The sequence below is a fragment of the Poeciliopsis prolifica genome, unplaced genomic scaffold, assembly GCF_027474105.1.
Source record: "Poeciliopsis prolifica strain line A6 unplaced genomic scaffold, Auburn_PproV2 SCAFFOLD050, whole genome shotgun sequence".
Classification (NCBI taxonomy): Eukaryota; Metazoa; Chordata; class Actinopteri; order Cyprinodontiformes; family Poeciliidae; genus Poeciliopsis; species Poeciliopsis prolifica.
In genome coordinates this window covers 1875109-1895346 of record NW_026562425.1, presented here as the reverse complement: position 1 = coordinate 1895346, position 20238 = coordinate 1875109, and the positions used below count along the sequence as shown (strand labels likewise).

At 38.9% G+C, this 20238-nt stretch overlaps 1 protein-coding gene across 15 annotated transcripts in view; it reads left to right on the top strand.

Moving 5' to 3' along the window:
* The first annotated feature begins 2963 nt into the window (after nt 1-2963).
* Nucleotides 2964-20238, top strand: part of LOC129378058 (protein 4.1-like) — a 62090-nt gene continuing 44815 nt past the window's right edge. For 4 of the 15 annotated variants that reach the window (XM_055058328.1, XM_055058329.1, XM_055058327.1 and 1 more), the window contains exon 1: nt 19660-19779. The gene's annotated coding sequence lies outside the window, so the exon portion shown is untranslated. Of the gene's footprint in view, nt 3192-3235; nt 3360-13867; nt 13934-19656; nt 19780-20238 lie in introns of those variants that run through there. The other 11 variants (XM_055058322.1, XM_055058314.1, XM_055058321.1 and 8 more) reach the window with 8 other exon arrangements.

Sequence of the window (20238 nt, the reverse complement as noted above, 5' to 3'; positions counted from 1 at the left end):
TCTGTTGGGTCCTTGTATGATATTAGAGTGAATACATGTTCTTTGGTCTAATTCATTTAGGTTTTACCATGATTTTATGAAAGTGGGATCATATGGAACAGATCATATTTCAGCCATTTAAATCACCTAAAAATGTTGCTCCTAGTTTGGACAAATCCCCCAAAAATTGATTTTCACGCTGTCACATTTGTGTGAGACAGATCTCTCAGCTAGTCCTGCTACGCTAACTCATGATAATATGCTAACTATAGGGGATAAGTAGATTTGCACCTTTACAGTTTTGTCAAGTACAACTATTATTTGTTTTGTAGTTTCTTGAACTGATGTTGCTATGCTAACTTGTCTTGAGAGAATCACAAAGCTATAAAAAGTGTCATATCTCATGTGTAACATAGCATTAAAAGTTAGCATCTTCCTATGCTAACTACAAAGATTTTCAAATAATAGCTTGTTTTTGTGGTTTTCACAACACATGTTGCTACTCTGAATATGTTGGTATGCTAACTGTTCTGTAGGCTACATGTTAAAGTATGCTATTGCTGAGTCCACTTGGAGTCTGTTTAAATTAGCAACTCTTTATTACTACAGAATGAGTTACACCTCCTACCATTTATTTACCAAAACCGTACATAATAACTTTTTTATTTACAGTCTTCACTGTTGTTTATATATAGAAGCCTCATTTTGAGATTACTGCTAGATAACTGGAACTTGTGGTTAATTGGCAGCAGGCTTTTTAAAATGTAGAAGTTGTAGAAATAGAGCTGAGTCATCAAACACAGTGAAAATACAGCCATGACAGTACTTTCTGGGTAGAAGAAGTCATTTATTTTTGTTGTTTTTAGCAGAAACAAACAGATCAGCACATTGTCTGCTGATTCAGATGGTTGGTAACCAAAGAGAATAGAAATGTCCTACTATGTCAGTTGGCCCCTGATGGATCTTCAGAGGATGTCTCTGTTCATTCAGCTCTGTTAATTGTTTAGCTGAAATATTTAAGTTTTTTACAAGGCATTTAATATTAACAAATTTTAGCATTTTTTAATTAAATTATTCAGTTTTTTTTCTCTTTTATGTCATGTTCATAGTAGCATCTTTTTGTTTTTGTGCAATACATATTTCTGTTTGGCTTTTTTGAGAAGACCAAGAAAAGATACCTAAGAACACTTTACAGCCACTGTAAGAGAGTTAGTTGGCAACAGCTTATGTCTATAAAAGGAGCATTCCTCAGGGATTGAATCTTTTTACAAGTTGAGAAAGGGCTCATATGCTTTCTTTTATATCATTTGTGCTTTTTTGTTTTGAGTCAGATCTTAATAGCATTGTGCTGAAGGTTACACAATGCTATTAAGATACTTAGAAGGGCGGAAAGTCTCATTGGAAGCTGAGGACTTGGCTGAAACAGTTGCTAAATAGCTGTTATCACTGGCTTATAAACAAAGGTAGTGCTGGAAAGGGAAATCAAAGAATGACCTAACAAGGATATCTGAGAGCCATTGTCATTGAAGGAACTGCATCCAAGCAAAATTGAACCGAGGAAACTAAAACATATTTTGTTGAATCAAAAACCCTCTAAAATGGTGTCGTTAAATGAAATGAGTGGAAAAAAAAGTGATTATGGATATGACTCATAAAATATCCCATAGAAACATCTATCAGAGCACAATTTGAGCAAATTATGTCACCATTCAGATTAAAAGTATTAGTTCTGAAATTAAAAGTATATAAACTCTTTCATATCATTACCTTTCTAAAATAATGGCCTGAGTCTTTTTTTTAACCCTCTCCAGGCAGGTGTTGCAGATTTTCAACAACTTAGCCACTCTCTTCAAGTAATTTGAGCCTGAGAGGGTTAATGCTTACTTAGGCCATTAGTTTAAAAAGAAAATATTTTACCACATAACCACAAATTTTATTTTATTTTATTGGAATTTTTATGTGATAGACCAACATAAAATCATACATAATTGTGAAGAAAAGACAGATTATTTTCCACATTTTTCAACAAATAAATCTAAATTGCAAGCAAGGGGAGCATTAATCAGAAGAAAGCCATAAACATAAATGTTTCCAGATGTTTCCAGACAAAGCAAAAGAGTGAAAATGGAACTTCTTGATACACATGCAAAAAATGCTCTACATGAAAACTGAAAAAAAATGATAAAAATTCTTATTTTATCTTTCCAGAAATATTGTAAAAATGACAGTTTGGTATCTAATCGAGAAATATGAAACACAGAGTTTGAAGTTATTAAACATTAAATTACTTATAAAAGTAATTGATTTCCTTCAGTTGAGAATATTCTGTGCAGATGTTGCATAAGAACATTCAAAAGAACAGCTAAACTATGATTTCTTATTGCCATCAACTGAAAACAATTGAACATATTTACAAGGCACCAACTTTATACCTCCTTTTCAAAGGTTTTACTTTTGCTAACAGTAAATGAGAAAATATTCTTCAAATTAAAAACTGGTTTCTGTTATTTGGGTTGAATTTCACTCATTTTAATCACTCAAAATCAATCAAAGTTTATTTCTATAGCACATTTCAGCAGGAAGGCATTTCAAAGTGCTTTACATCATAACAAACACAAAAACACAAACTCATGCAACATAGAATAAGCAATACATTAAGTCAAGTTTTTACATTTTTAGTTGATTACGTTTCAAATACAATGCACAGTTGAATGATTATAAATTCTGCTTATCCATGCCTATGAAATAACTGTTACGGTGATGTAAACAGAACAGAAATTGCGGCTAAGTGAGATAAATATTCACAGGAAACGTTCAAATATTTATCTTTAAGCTCATTTTTGTTTCCAAACTTAAACTAAAGCGTGGCTCCAGCCTGATGCGCCCCCTAGTGGTCATGTGTCATTCTGCTCCACATCAAGGACACTGCTGCTGCTGCTGCCGGCGGCCGCCAGCAGGGGTCACTGCGCGGAACATGACGTAGGAGTCCGTTGCTAACGTGGGTGTTTACAAGGTCCGGCGTTTCAAGCGCGAGGGGCGGGGTTAACACGCTCCTTCATTGGGGGAGGTTAACCAAAACTAAGCGCTTACAGGTGCCCGGTCCTTTACGCCCGGACTCGGTCGAGCCCCACGCCGGGATTCCCGTTCCCTCCGGTCGGTGTGTGACAGCTGCTCGTTCAGGGATTTCGCTTCTTGCGCCCCCCAAGACTCAGGTAAAGTGTTGTGTTTCGGTTTCGCACAAAACGGTTAAGAGACAGCACTGTGGGTCATCGTTACTAACTAACATTTCGTGATTGTCCTCCCGCTGCAAAACCCACCGGGCTTTCCCCCACGCGCCGTGACGGGGTCGCTGTTCTCCTGGGGCCACGGAACGTGAAACGGTGAGAGCGAGCGAGTGTTCATTCACAAGTGTTTCACGCAAAACGTCACGCAAGTCCCAGACAGCAGTTAAAAACACGTTAATGTCTCCTGTCGGTCAACACTGAGCATGTGTGAAGTAACCGTCACTTTTTAACTTATGAAAAGTGATCACTTCTAATTTAGCATTTAAGGACACATTCAATGTATCTGAATCTGAAGAAGGTAACTTAATTGTTAATTAAAAATATAAAATATGCTGACTGTGATAAAAATAAAAATAAAAAACAAGCAAATCCCTGGACTATTAAAGTCCATGACACGTTGCAGGCTTCTTAAAAGTGCTGATTGTCACGTCCATTCGCCTTTATCAGCTGTTTTCTTCTCTAAGGAGGTTTCTTAACTCTCTTCTTTTTACAACTGCTGAGAAAGCACTTAACCTTGGCTTCATTGATACACACACGCTGTCACCTGATTTACATAAAAATCTGTGCTGGGCACATGCAGGCAGTTCGGAAATGGGAAGTTGTCACAGCTTGGGTTTCCTTTTTGAAGTTGACTAAGAATAGAAATGTAAATGGATCAGAGAAGGGAAGGTTCTTCATTTTGAAGGCCAGACCTTTTTAGAAAATCTGTCTAACTCACTTTGGGTTGCAGTGTGACCATTTCGTTTCTGTTATTCTTGCAAACAAATTCGAATGAATACAAAAGGCAGCTTTCAAATAATAATGTCAGTTATTAAATGAAAACAACTGTCTCTTTGTGAGAAAGTAAGCACCCTTTAAATATAGGACCTGTCTGGCAATAGGAAGTAGACTAAAACGCCAATCTCATGTCCCAGTCACACTGGAAAGGTTTAGGAAGCAATTTTAATGGCTTTGGGACCCCAATGCTTTTAAATTGTCTGTTTATGTTTGAAAAATGCCCCTTCGGGATGATATAAAACAATTCTCAAAGAAGACTGGGTGATAATAACTACACTATTACGTAGAAGGCTCTTCCAGTTAGGCCTAACAAGGTCAGTTCTTGGGCCTGAATAGTTTTGTTTCTATTTTAATATCATATTTTAATTCATTTCTTTGTCATTTCTGTTTAAAATAAAGAAAATGTAAACATTAGTGTGACAAAACCAGAGGGAAAGTGGTCAAATTTGTTCTCTTAGACATTACTCTGGGAAGTATCTTTACTGTCCTCTTTCAAAGAGTCTGAAGTTTCAGGTCGATTGTTTGTTTCCCAGTCAAAAACAGTTTCACCAGGTCAACGAGGTTGAATCACAATAGAGAATGTGGGGAACCGGGGAGATAAAACTGGGCCATAGTCCGTGAAACTTGAACTGTTCTCTGCTTGGTGGCAGCATGTGCAGTCTCGCCTGTTTGAACGGACCACTGGTGGCATTTGTAGTCTTTGAGGAAATTGTGCACATAAAGTCAGCTTCTTGTATGCTAGATTATAAATAGATTTATGCAAAGAACCCTGGACTTTACTCTGCCAGATTTCAAAGTCCAATAAATGTACCAACGAGTGCACATGTGAGCAGGACAGACATTTGTCTTGAGGATTCACAGAAACAATAAATGTAATCTCTTCTACTCGCCTGTGCTCTCTGCACTGATATCAGTTAAAAAAATTCATAGCTGGAGATACCTGCCTGACATCTTGGCTGTACCATAAACAAGACGCATGTTTGTCCCATCCAGCTAATCAGGAGAATGTCTCGTCCTCAGTTCATGTCTCACTTGATTCATTACGAGATGTTTTGTGCAACCTTGAACTGGTAACTATAGATTGTGAATTACTGTGGAGAGTTAACGTGCAAAATGTTTCGTATGGAGATTGAGGGAGACGAATGTTTGCAGGGTTAGATCATTTTTCTTTTGTTTCTTTTTACAGTTTGCATCAAGTGTTGGCACAGATTTAGGTCTGGACTTTGACTGGGCCATTCAAACCCATAAATGCCTAGATCTAAACGATTCTATTGGTCCCTGGTTGGATATTGTACATTATTAAAGCATACTATTGTTTCATATGGTAAAAGTGTCTTGTTATGGCTGAAATCATCTGCCATTTGAAATAGTACTTTTTAAAAATAATACTGAAGAATTATTTGCTTAAAACAAGCTCGTATATCTTGCTGAAAAGTTTCTTGGAAGTTAGTTTTGTCTTTTTTCAAGGGCACTAAGACGTTTTCAGTAGGAACTAAACCAAAAACACTTGGTAAGATTTTCTGTTTTTGTAGCGTGTCAGTCTATATTGATAAATATTGATTAGGTTTTTGTTTTAAATGTCTGAAATTCTGCTAAACTAGTGACGAGACCATTTCTCTTTAATTCACAATTTCCTCTTGAGCTGTTGTACTTCACTCCATTTTTAAGCAGCTTCGTGGCAAAACCTTAAACTGCTGCTGCGTCAGTTACTCAGCAGGTTGTTGCTCGGTAACCAAAGAGTGAGTGAGTTCCTAGGTAACCAACCAAAGAGGAAGTTAGTTGATGCCATCTGCCTTTCTTAGCTGGCTGCAAGGTTGAGCAGCTAAAGCCTTTCCTCAGCTGGGCAGTTCTGCATCAGAGTTCAGTGAAATGAATAATCTATTATCTATTGACATTGACTGTGTGTCTATTGCAATGTACATTGCAATAGACACACAATCATTCTGCTGACCAATTGCGACTGATTTATTGCCTAACTCTACCGTGTTAGTTTTCCTCTACATTTCAGTGAAGCACTGTAGTTGTTTCTAATTACTTCTTGGTGAATTTAATTAGAGCTAGTGTCGTAAAATTAGATTTTAGAAGTATCTCTGCTGCAACATAAACAAGCAGATGTAGCAAAGTTAAGACACCGATGCTTAAACTATTTTTGGACTATAAAACCCCAAAGTTTCAGTTTAACTTTTTCAAAGCAAAGTCACACTCATCTCTCATTGTTCTAGGAGGAAAACGATTGGATTGAGCCTTTTAAAGTCTTTTATGATGGAGTATTAGGGCCACGCCAATGATATAGAAATAATAATAAAACTACAAGAATAAAGTAATAAAATTACAAGGATAAAGTCGTACAAGAAAGAAGTCATAGTATAACTAGAATATACATAATATTCTGACTTTATTCTTGTGATAGTTTGAATTTATTCTTGTATTTTTATTTTTTCATTGTTTTTCTTAATATGGATCTAATATTTCATTGTAGATTGGTGCTCTCTGGAAACAAAAATGTACAAAATGTTGTCTTTTCTGCATATAGTCAGAGTTAAACTTATAGTAATGCTGCTCTGCAAATTATAACTGAAAATATGCCATTTTGTAAGGGGATTCCTTGGCTGTAAACTATGCCATTCTTGCTTTTTTAATGTGAAAGATGTTGCGGGTGACCATGTTTCTGGTCCTGGTTTTTCCAAGATGGACCAATGCAACACAGGAAGGCTGTAATTATGGTTGAGCAGCCGGGAATTTCCAAATTCAGACTGAACGTGGAATGAAACATATATCTATAGGACCAAGCAGGTAATAAAAAAACATTGCAGTTTGAGCAGTTAAAGACGTAGGTCTGCTGAAGATCGTCCTTTTAGCTCCTTTAATATTTTGTTAAACTGAAACATGCTTTTAGATTGGATGTTTTGGTTTGGGTAAGACAATTTGCACTTTAAAAATTTAAAACAAGAGTGTTTAATTTCATTGCAAGAAAGATTTGTCCATTTGTTTCTTAAAATCTGCCTTGGAAATTGATGTAATTGCTGCAGCTTCAGGTTAGTTCCTGATCAATGGATCAGACATTTTCCAGGAAAAAGAAGCTCTTGTTGCTGCTGCTGCTCTTTAGGGGTGTGACTTACAGGACTGATTCACTAAATGCTGGCAGCAGAAAGCAAATCATGCCAAATATAATCCAATTAGATTGAATCAAATGCATGTAGATACATACTGACCTTTTTAAATCCTGCTTAAATATCATTATGTTGAGAGAAATTCTCCTTTCTGACATCTTGAATGTCAAAAGGCTTGAATTTGATGCTTTAAATGTGTCATCTTTTAATTTATTTTTGGATAAATGAGGAAAGAAGTGGCTCCATGTCTCCTTTGACCTTTAATTCAGTTTCATTCAATTAAAAACAGAGACGGGAAAAGTCTGAGATTTGAGATATATTGTATGAACAGTATATCCTTCCTTTCCTCCTTCCCCCTCTCTCCTTTCTTATTTTTATTTCTTCTCTCCATCCTTCCTCTTCATTCTTGTCTTTCCTTTTACTCTGTTTTTTCTTTCCCTCTTCTTGTCAGTCTGTCCTTATTTCCCTCTTTCTGTATTTCTTCTCTTTACATCCTTCATGTTTCCTTTTACATTCCTTGTATCTTTACTTTCCTTCCTCAAGTCCTTTCTTCCATCCTTCATCCTTTCTTTTTATTTCCTTCTTTTTTTCATCTTTTTATTCCAACTCTCTTCTTTCTGTCCTTTCTTCTATTTTTCCTTCCCTCATTTCATTCCTTCCTTCTTTCTCCCTCCTTTTTTACTGTCATTCATTTCTTTCCTTCACTCCTTTTCCCTTCCTTTAGTGCCTTCCTTCCTTCTTTCCCTCCCTCCTTCCTTTCTTTCTTGTTTGCTTCCTTCATTTCTTTGTTTTTTTTGTACTTCCTTCCTACTTTCCTTTCTTTCTTCATTCCTTCCTTTTGTCTCATTCCTTCTTCTTATCTTTTTCCTTCCTGTCTTTTCTTCTTTTCCTTCTCTGCTTCTCTTCCTCCATCCTTTCCTTCTTTGTTAAATCATTTCCTTACTGACTTTCTTTTTTTCCTGCCTCATTCTTTCCTTTTTATCCCTCTGGCCTTCCTTTCTTTCATCCTTCATTTTTGCTTTTCCTTCTTTTCTTCCTCCATTCCTTTTCCTCTTTCCTTTTGTCTTCCTTTTCTTTCTGTTCTTCCTTCGTTTTTTACATCTTTGCTTCCTTCCTTCCTTCCCTTCTTTCCTTCCCTTCCCCCATTTCTTTCTTTCCCCATACCTTTTAATTTCTTTCTTTGTCTTCCCTTCCCTTCTTTATTTTTTCATTCCTTCCTGGTATCCCACCTGCATTTATTTCTCTCCTTTCCTGTTTCCTTGCTTCCTCCAATGTTTCAATAAATGTAATATTTTTTCTGCACACTAAAAGCCAAATGAAGCTCTGGTCATTGTCTCTGGTCATCGTCTCCGGTTCCTGCTGTCTCGGTCGGCCTGAGCAGATAACGTCTATGACTCAATCTCGCTGAGTGAACTGATAAGCTTGTTGGAAGGATTCTTATCTCCTGCCGTTGTTGGATCTCTTGAAAGCGGCGCTGAGCCGATTCATCCCAATGAAGCTGCAGCTGAAAAGCGACGGCGAGTGAGAGCATCTTGACAATGATAGACGAGAGGCGGAGTTTAATTTCCGTCCTCAGATGGGATGTTGTGCAGCAGTTGTTGAATATTTCAGATTTTCACTCACTTCCTGTTGGTTTGATGACCATCTTTGATCAGTATTTAAATGGATGTTTTTACCAAATACTTTTTTAATCTTGAGTAATTTGTTATACTTTTTACCTTTAATTGAGTAAAAATATGTTGAAGTAGTGCTACTCTTAGTTGAGATTCAACCCCATTCACATGAACATCAGTAAAAATCTTCATATAACCTTTTATATTTTCACATTTTTACATTGGTTTGACTGAACACTGATCTGAGTATGTAGTTAGTTTAGCAAATGGCCTTTTTGGTGGGGTCCGTTTTCATGGGTTAATGATTAATTGATTCCTCAGTTAGTTGATTGTTGCAATAGTTGATTAATCCGATTAATCATGATCAATTCGATTAATTCTTTCAACCCTAAATGCTTGTGCTGATGCTTCTAGAAATTTTCTCCCTTTCCATTTTATCGTAAATTAGAAAACAATGACCTTTCAACTTTCCAAAGGTTACAAATGCACAGCGTATTTCTGATTGTGCCTCCTATCTGTTGAACGTGAGCAGGGAGTGTCTGTAACTAATCTGAATTCATCAGCAGCTCTGAATGTGACCTTCGCTTTGGGCAAAAGAGTAGAAATGTTGGAAACTCGTCCACTGTGAGGTATGATCGGATGATGGTGTTGTCGAGGTTGGGGGTTGATTTGGGAGCTTTGGCCAGCTTAGAGGCACTGAAATAAGGCTCTAATTTCTCCTGCATGTGGGCTGACCCGCAGCCTTTTGGAAGCTGGACGATAGTCTTTTACTGGGAACTGAAACCAGAAGACGTCAAATTGGGATTTAGCGGCAAAGCAAATAGGTCTTATCTATTTGACTGATTTAAATAGTCAAATACTTAGTTAGGACTGATTCATTTTGATTTAGCAGCAAAACAAATCAGTCCTAACTATTAGTGTTCCATTCATAGCTTGAAAACGGACCTAAAAACTATAAATGCATTGATATTTTCCTTTAAGACATTAGTTCTGTGTGTGAGGGCCATCTAGCATTATTTTTTGTTAGGATTTATTTGAATATACAGTTGGAATAACCCTCACAAAGCCTCCAGGGACGAGCAGGAAATGCTGGCCTGCATATTTCTGTTCCTCAAAATTAGATCATACGGGTTATTTGTTTGACACTGTCAGAAACACGCTTCCATATAATTATGTTTTGACCAGGTGCCAGCTGAAGGCTCATGTCCGCTGCTGTGGAAATTAGATTACCCTAATGAGGTTCATAAGGTTACCCATCGTTGCCCATTTCCACAAGTTTACAGAAACTAAAGAGTAAAAATGTCTTTCTCAGCCAAATACCTTGTATATCTAACAAGTTATAATTGATTTATCTACTGAATATGCTTGTTTAATAAATCTTTAACCAGGGCACCATGTATATTTTTGGGAAAATACAAGGTTTCAAAACTCTTGGGGTAAGCGTTGCATGGTACAGATGACTTCTGCCTTTTGTACGCAGCAGAAAAAAGTGAAGACATAAGCAACCGCATAAGCTAAGGAGAGTCCAGAGATCACATGCTGTCTGTCTGGAATTAATCATTCTGCTGACCAAGCTCTGTCCTGGAGGCTGGGACGTGTCATAAAGAGAGTCGCCCAACAGGAAGAAGACATGATCTTAGAGTAGAAATTTACCCCAAGGTGTGCAAAACATTTCTCTTTGTCTATCAGCTATCTGTCCAGTTATCAGCCTAATTAAAGTTTCATGAGATGATTTATCACCTGCAAGATATTTGGGAGTGAAAGTTGCTTTTTCAACAAAAAAAAGCTACCTTAACCTTCTAAGAGTTCTTGTCTTAGATGGCAACAGCAAGTCCTTTCTTTGAGGTAAAAGGAGAACAGAAACATTTTACGCTTTAAGAAAACACAACAAAACTGGGACACGTCTAAACCAATAACAACAGCGAACAAATCTGAAAAAACAGAAGAACTGTAAGAAAAGTGACAATATTAAGTATTGATCCTTTGCACCAGGGGTGCTCAATACGTCGATCGCGGGCAGGTTTTGAGTCGATCTTGGCAGTAGGTGACAAACTGAAGACCTCCAGGACGCTGAGAGCAGAACTTCCTCCTCTCTCTGACAGGCTTATCAAAAATATTCACTAAGATCCAAAACGTTTGTAGCTTCATTAAATAATAATAAAGCCTGAAACCAGATCTCGTAACGGACTGAATGTTTTTAACGTAATCTTTGCCCGGCTTGCGGGGCACAGGCGGTTGCCACGGCAATGGGTGTGCTTAACCATAAAGAGAGAAAGAGAGTTAAAAGGTGCGAGTGGTTCTGAGTTGTTCGGGTTATTTTACCTTTGTTTTCCTTCGCTGTGGTTCATCACAGCCACTGGAGTTTCTGAACGTTCAATAAACGACAGACTTGGACTAAGTACCTTGTTCGTTTGCAGTAAACGTCACAACCAACATCAAATAGGACACATATATTTGATTAAGTTTTAACAAACAAATGGCTTCTACCACAATAATTATGTCAAATTACATTAATTATAGTCAATAGGGTTTCATTTATAATTTGTATGTCTTCATGTCATGAGGTAGATCTCAGCCGGCTGGTGAGAGAAAAAGTAGATCTTGGTCTCAAAAAGTTTGAGCACCCCTGTTTTACACGTAAATTCACTCTCTCAGAAACTCGGCCACGACCGAAAACAACCAATGCCCTCCACTTTATCACATGCAAAACCTCACCAAACTTGACCCAAAATGGCCCCCCGAGGAAAATGTTTGGATGGAGTCGCAAGCGGACGTGGCCAATCTGCTTGACAGCGCCACCTATTGCGAGTTTGGAAGAACCGTACGTTGTAGAAATCTGAAACTCTATACGTAGGCAGATTCCCCCCCATTTAGAAAGAAGTCTGTTGACGGTAACCCCTAAGATGCACAGGGAGGCGGCCATTTTGGGTCAAATGTCAAATTTTACCTGATTTTAACTTTAATCACGTCGAAGTTTAACAAAGTCCTCCTAGGGATTTAAGGCATGGGGCATCAAAAGTTATCAAAAAAGATTGACTTTTTGTCTTAATAAATTTTAACCTAGCCTTTGATGTGTAGCTGGCATCTGTTTGCAATTTGTCACGCTTCCTGCTCCTCCAGAAACATCACACATTCTAGAACAACTAAACAATCTAACTGTTCATAAGGACAATGAATAGCGTTTATACAAGTTATTAATTTAAACCTATCACTCATGTTTTGACCGCGCTGCACCAAACTCACTGAAATCGATCCTTGTCCACCCACCTACAGGAATGTATTTAGACCAACTCCTCCACAACACACCCTAGAATATCCTTAAAAATCATCCACAAGCCACGATTTATCCAAGAATTATGAAACTTGGCACATTTAAAAGAGGGTTTGATTTAAGTCAAATCCTAGTGGCCAAAACTACTTTAAGCAAACGAGAGCAGAGAAGACTTGGGCAAAAGGTCAACTACAAAAGCCAAGTAAACTAACGGTCGTCTTTTGGGACCGAACCGGAGAGGATCCACTGATGTACTTGGAGAACATGCAAACCATGAAGGCAGAAGAACCCAGGCAATCGTTCTATTCTCAAAAATAGATGTTTTAATCACAGTAAGCAAATTTAGAGCCAAATTAACTATTAACTTCAGACTGTGGCAGGAAGCCGGAGCGCCCGGAGAAAAACCTGCAAACAGGAAACCTGTCTTAATCTTTTTAGTATATGAATTTAGATAAGACCCGGTTAGATTTCTCCAGCCTCCAAATGGTCACTAATTGTATCTTTTTCAACTTCCTCAAAATCCAAATTCATTATGTTTGGCTCCTCTCCAAACGCGCCTTGGAGAGGAGGGGCTGGAGAACTTGAGACATCAGTGAGTAGCTGATGTCTCCTTACCTTTTCATAAACATATAAAACTCCCATTTGATTCATGTCTTCACTGCAGTGGTCATCTGCAGTGAAGACATGATCATTTTTTGCCTTCAGAATTTGCTGTTCTCCCAGCAAATAGGTATAAAACTGGGTCGGCTCTGGACCCTGACAGATCACGGAGGACAGACAGAACCGCTCCGTCCCGCAGGCAGACTGTGCGGGCACATCCACAGTCTGGTTGGCCGTCACTGGATGTATCCTGGTCCGCCTCGGGAGAAAAAACACCAGAACGTTGTTATCCCCCAACTGGTGCTTCTTCTCCAAGGCAGACTTGCAGCCTGAGCAATGGCGTCTGCCTCCCAATGCCAACCAATCGTTAAAAAGAGTAACTAAATCAGTTGGAAAAGTTGCCGCTGGCAGGGCAACCACGGGGCCATTGCTCAGGAGCTCCAGGCAGTTGGTATCACAGACAGAGCAATTGTTGGAGCAGTACAATTCTCTGTCTGTCTCCCCTCCAAGTGAGTCCAGCCAAACTAAGAAGGACTCCAGCAAACATTTTACAGCGTAATCCCTACCCTTGTCCGAAAACAGATTTCTCTCCTTCAACTCTACCAGAGCTGGGGAGAGGTCTGCTGCTGTAAAATGTCTGCCCGGATGGCGGACGGCTGCAAGGATCAGCCTTGCACAGCATGGAATGGATGAAGCCTCCAGAAACACCCGTTCCCGAGCAAGACACCGTCCGGTGACACCCAGGTTCAGGATGCTCTGGAACGTGGCATTCATCCAGCTACTGTTCAGTTCATTGGAGAACTGACAGTAGCGTTCCATGCCTGCTTGTCTGGATCCTGCAGCCTCTGTCTTCCCTCCATCTGTCATGTCTGAGCTGACCCTCTCTTCCGAATTCGGATCCTCATCCGGTACACAATTAATTTCAAAAGAAATCTTGACCCTACCACTGAAAGACCTCTTTTGTGCTTCTGAGGTACCAAGTTCCCCAGCCGGGGTACTTGGTACCTCAAAGGCACTGGTAATGGTGCCTTTCAGAGACCTCTTTAATGAACCAAGACCTGTTACCACTGAAGCCAAGGCTTCTGCTGTGAATTCAGCAAAAGCCTTGGCTGCAAGGTCTGCCGCAGATAGATCTTCCGCAGCCGGGGCAGATGCTTCTGCAGCCCGTCTCTGGCACGCAAGGTCTTCCATCGAGTTAGTACCATCAAACTCAGTACTGTCTCCTGTCGTCAGGTCTCCGTCTGCTGTCTCACAAACAACACACGGAGCCATCGGTTCAAGACAATCCTGCCCAGCCGGGTCAGTTCGTCTGGAGACAGTACCGTTGTCTGCGGTACTCTCTGGTAGGGTCTCGATGGGGTCTAATTCTACGGTCCCAATGACGTCCGTTGGTTTGGAACAAACCTCCCCAGCCGGGTTGGTTTGCTCCTTGGCATCCCTTCTCCAAAATAAATCTTCCTGAAAATCCTCAAAGTCCTTTGATTCCTGTGAATCCTTCAAGTCCTGACATCCTCCTTCGTCCTTCCCAGGAAGAAAAGAATCCCATAACTTTTTCATGCCGGTGCTAACGGCATATCCCAAGCCCCAACCCAGTGGGATGAATAAAGGCACGAGTGCGTTCAAAGTAGACATTGTTATCGTTGGCAAATCTTCTTCTCTGAAAGCTGTCTGAATCCTGACTGAAGCACTGAGATTCCTACTTTGAATTTCTTTGTCATTGATGACATCATCAATGACCTCACTGGACTTCAAGGGCAAGGTATTGCCTCTGGTCATCGCTATGGCAACGATAATATCAGTTCTGCAAGACTCAAGCTGAAATAATGACTAAATATTTTAAAAATAAGTAATATTTTATTTATTCAACAATAGATTTCTATATGATTTAATTTTTGCATTTGTGGTTTTCCATACCTGCTGTGGTATTAACAACCTTAAGCCATTTGTCCACTGATATTTTTGAACACAATCCTATGGTAAGCTAATTGTAGCTTCGCACTCTGAGCTCGCATCACATTATAAATATTTACATGCAGTAAATTGACATATATTAAATATTTACAATATTTTGCAAGCAATATATCTACACTTTAATTACTTGTCTGCTTTTATTTTGACAGTGCAGTGTGAAAGTGAACCACACCGCTGAAAATGTAATAAAAGTTGGGCATCCTGATCTATTGATATTGCTATTGATTTGCTTTCCAATCATAAGTTGATTCTTTTTTTTAATTTAGAAGTGAATGTGACGGCACATTTTAAATCCAGAACATTGTTTTTGTTTTTTATGCTGCATTGAATCTGCATAAAACTGCTGGTTTACTTGCTCTATTTCAAATTTTAAATGTAACTGCATCAAACTCTGTATGGTTGCATGATAGGGGGACGTTCTATCTTACACAAAATCTAGATATAATTTATTGTTATCATAAACCAAAAGAAATATTGATTTTTGATTTAAAAAGCGATATTTAAGGACTTGTAATTAGGTCCTTAAATAATGCTTCCTTAATTAAATGTACTTAAGGCCTGTATTTAGTGCAAACTTTGGTAGTGCAAAATAGTTTTAGTTTTTACTAACTATAGCAGACTTTTTAAATATATTCATTATAGTTGCTCACATGAAACATGTGTTTATATCATGTTTAAAACACATATTAAACATGATATGTGTTTCAGTTGACAGCTTTTACTTCTGAGATAGAGAGCAAGCATGGCCAAATATAATTAACATTTAATAAGCTCAATTAATTTGTTAGCCATGATAAATTTGCTGCTGTTAGTTATGGCTGACTGACGGTTCATAGAGATTTGTATGCTAGCAAATAGACACATCAGAGTTTCTGAAAACTGATCATTGAGTTACAGGCGTCTTATATCACCCTGTTTTTGGCTGAACTTGGTGTAGTGTTTCGTTTGTAATGCAACAACTAACGTCTTTTTTATGTTGCTTTTTTATTTTAAGCTCATGTGACAACGAGAAATGTTGTGCTTCAACATTTTGAACATTTTTTTAACAAGATTTCTGATTCTGTTTCCTTGAGATGTTGCAAATGTCATGAAATTTGAAGGGAAAGGTCATTGAAGTGGGTTTTGTTGCTCAGAGGCTCAAAATATCTTGGGAGTAAATCAAATGTAGGAAGACGAAGATTGAAGGTGAGGCAAGCGAATTGAATCTTTTTGATTAAATTAGGTTGATGGTGTTCGTTACCTGAAAGCTTGCAGACTGCGTCCTACACAAGTATTGGCACCCCTTTTCAAACCCATGTTCTGTTTTTTTGCGTAAAGCTTCCTAGTTTCGTCCGGTTTAAAGCACAGTGCAAGTCAATTTGCATGCTAGATTTCATTTTGGGGTACCATGACAAAGGGGACAGAAAACAAACACACATCAAAATAAAATTTTTATTAGTAAAATAAATTTTGAAGCTCTTGTATCTCTTTTTATTACAATTTTCCACTATTTTGTGTTGGCTTACAACATAAAAGTTTGGTATATTTTGTGGTAATTTTGTTAAATCACAAGGTATGAATACTTTTCAAAGCACTTACATACTCCCAGCCTTAAAGTGGCTAATAGGTATATCATATTATATTATAGGATGAAAGCTCAGTCAGTTATTACACAGTCTGGTATCATTTCGACAGCCTCCCACAGGTATCTCCTGTCTGAACAAAAGAAAATTGCACTTACTGTTGAAGCTACAGCAACTGCAGATATAAAATTCTGCCTTCATAGCTGTTTAAGCAGCTAAACTTGCTTTTCGTAAACCTATAATGTCTATGTTTTTTCCTGTGTGTATGATCTGAATATTCGTTGTTGTGGTTGGGCTGGCTGCGCCAGCCCAGCTACACATAATAAGAGGCTGCAGAGTAGAGGCTTCACTGCGTTTGTTATTACACTAAACCTTTCAGCAAAGCAAACCCGGGTCCCTGTCACCGTTCAAGGAATTTGCATCTGCGGAAGTGAAATATCTTAAGCTGTGCTGATCATGGCTGGTGGTGTGTCTGCATAATCTGCAGCGCATGAAAGCAATTAGATGAAGGAGAAGTCAGAAGAGTAAGCGGGCTCCAGCCATGTGGCGGGAGGCGAGACCCGAAAATCCTCAAAAGAAGCAGCCCACACTCTAATTAAAACTCGCTTCTGTGATTTCAGGTCCACACAAACATGGCCAAACGAAACAGAGAGCAGCAGATGTTTATTTCCTCCTACAGACATGCTTATGCGCTAACCACCTCATGTTGTGAGATAAATACGACTAACTATCTTGGGTCCCTTAACAGTTGTGGTTTTATTTCATATTTGCATAACTTCAGCTATGTTGGTGCAAAAAATTTGATCAAGCTGTATACTTGAAGGGTGAATTTTTATGTTTTTGTCTCTCCCTTTAGAATTTCAATGCTAAAATGTGCATTTGAATGCTCTGTGATTACAGTTCATGTACTATAAATCTACCAATACTTTAGTTGTTAAGCTGGCACTTTAAAGGGTTAATGTTTAAAATTATATATATATTGAATATCTTTGTGTGGGCAGGATTAAAAAGTTAATGACATTGATAAAGAATGAGAAAAATCCCATTAATATACATTTTATGTCAAACTTTAAAAGGACATTTTTGTATTAAAAATAAATAAACCCCCTAAAGTTAGATTTAACATAAAGTTGTATATTGTATTTAAGCTGCATTGGTAAATTCTCAGTTTTTAGATTCTTGCAAAAAATAATAATTTTTTTTAAAATGCCACAAGAAAGCAAATTAATGCTTAAGATTTTTTGGTTCATAAAGTTTAGAAAATGATCTCAAAAGATAACTGAATTTCAACTATGAGGGACTGAAATTTAGCAATGTTTTTTTGTTAAAAAATGAAATTTAAATAACTATTTAAACATTTGTAATGGGGGATTCTGTTTCATGTTTAGTTGTGTCTAAAACGCAGTGGACTGAGCTGCTTGTCGGGTTTGAATAATAACATTGGAGAAAATCGGATGATTGTTTTTGTTTTCAGATGCAGGGGGCTTTGTCATTATGGCTTGATTCCATCTCTAAAACATGTTGCCGTATTATTTCCATTCAGAAAGAGCGCAGCACACCTGGTTCTGTTTAAAGCCGACTGTTGTTTCGTGAAATTGGATTTTCACCTAGGTGTTGGCAACATTTTGTTTCCAGAGTCGTATCGACTATTTAATGGAATCAGAACGTCAAGCAAGTGTTTGACGGTGGGCAGTTTGATCTCTTGGTTTTTACGACACAGCAAGAAAGTTTGGGGTTCCAGATCCCAGTTTCCATCATTTCCCATTTGGTTCTCTTGTTTCTTTTATCAGACGAAAAGCAGACAAATTAGGGAAACTGGACACCCTAATTACATCACAACAAACCTCTGTGTGTTTTTATTGGGATTTTTGTGATCAACCAACACAATTCAAACAACCAACCAAGTAGAGTATTAGCACCAAATAGAAAAGGATGTTTTGTTGTAAATAAATATCTGAACAGTATAGGGAACATTTGTGTTTAGCCGCCTTAATCTTTATACTCCTAAATAAAACGCAGTGCAACCAGTTCCCTTCAGTAGCCATCTAATTAGTAAATGGAGTTCACCTGTGTGTAATTTAATCTCAGTAAAAAGCCAGCTGTTCTGTGATGGTCTGAGGTTTCATACACAGTATTCGAGAACAAACAGCATTATGAAGAACAATAAGCACAACAGACAGGGTGTGAAACAGCAAAGTCTGTGGTTATAATGTGAAAAAAAAAAATGAGAAGAAGGTTCTTTTCTGCTACTTCATTTGGCCCGGCGGTCAGTGATATAACCGACTTTAAAAATTACCTGTTACATTCCACACATAAATCAGTCTAACCCAATCACTTGTCCCTAAATAGACATGACTGGGGCTGTCTTTGTCCACAGATGCAGCCGGCCCCATGCCATAAATTAGTCTGCTCAGTGTGAATGTTGTTAGCAAGAAAATTAGTAAAATGTATGTTTGTTTTAATTATTTTTTTTATTGCAACAATGCTTCTTGGCAATAAATTTGTTACCATTGGGAAACCTGTTTATTTCCCCTTAAATGGGGCCACATTTGTGTTTTGTGGGTTGAGCAGCAGAGCTGAGTTTGTGGGTTGAGCCCATGAAAAACTTGCCAGTTCCTATCTGCCAAAACCAAGCAGCTCATTCTGTTATTGAGTCTTGTTTAGTGCTTTTTATTGGTTTGGACGATTGCAGTGTGAGGAAACAAGACATGTTGGCAGTTTAGCAGTACATCAATTTAACAAACATGTGCCTTAAGCTATACCTTTGTGGATGTAGCATTCTCCGCAGACTTATTTTAAACTGTTCATGTCGCAGTAGTAGTGTGTCAAACTTGTTGATAATTAGCAGAAGAATCTATCAAGAAAGTATCGAAGTTCTCAACCACAATCCATTTCTTCTGCTAGTGCAGAAATGGATTATTACAACATAAGCAACCGAAGAGTTTGCTTAGATTGCATTTACCCACAATGCTCTGCGTGATAATCTACTTCCTGCTTTTGGAGTGGTCTCTGGTCCACTTGGCATTCACATGTGCATCTGAACTGCACCAGAGTTCACTTCAACCAAACAGAGACCGAGATTTTAAGGTGACCAGAGTTCGCCTTGTTCAATTCACTCTTTCCAAGCGAACTGGACTTTTTAGGCAAATAAATAAAGCAGATTAAACCGGACTGGTGTGAATTCGCCCCAACAGTGTAGATTAGCCCTTTTTGCTAAATCTAACCTTTATATTTATGCATTGTAATTGTTTCTAATGAGCCCCCTTCCCCCCCATGTTATTTCACTACCTCCACCAAAAGCTGTTTGCTGCTGGAAGGAGGCATTTGTGGAGTTTCTCAGCCTGCTCAACCCTCAAAAACACTTTCCCTGCACATGCGGCACCATTTAATGGAAACTCGGCTGCCAAAAAGGAGAGAGCGTGGGCAAATTGTTGGTGGTGCTGGCCAACATAATGCCCTGGCTGTCCTGATATCCCACAATCCTTCTGCGAGCCCCACAGAGGAGCATGATAGGCTGCTGAGGAGGGGAACTGCAGCACAGTCAGCGGCGCTGTCAGGAAGCAGAGAGAAGCCCACTCTGAATGAATGCAGCTGAACGGGACGCTCCGTCTGGTAACCAGCCTCTCTGTTGTTACATTCGCTGTTTTTCTTTGGTTTTATGAGACGTTCCCGGTTCGTCGTGTCCTGTTTCCTGCCGCGGCCGCCGACACGTGATATATAACATGATATGGAGCATTTCCATCGGGAATAAACTCGAGTGGTCTTCTGCTCAGAAAACTCGGGCTGTTCAGTGCGGCTGTGAGCCAGACGGAGGTGACGCGGGGCTTTTCAGCGGCTCGCAGCGCCTGGTATCCAGCTGAGGAAAGTCCGAGTCCGGCCCGGTGGAGTGAGCTAACGTGTTCAAGTTTGGAGGCAGGCAGACAGGCAGACAGCGGGGGGCAAAACGCCGCTTTTCCCGCACCTTCAGCCGCGGATTTACGCGTAAACACGGAAGGCAGCTGGGTCTCAGTGAGAGGATGTTGAAAATGTGCTTTAGACTCGGGGCGATGGAAGTGGCGAGTTACCGCCGGT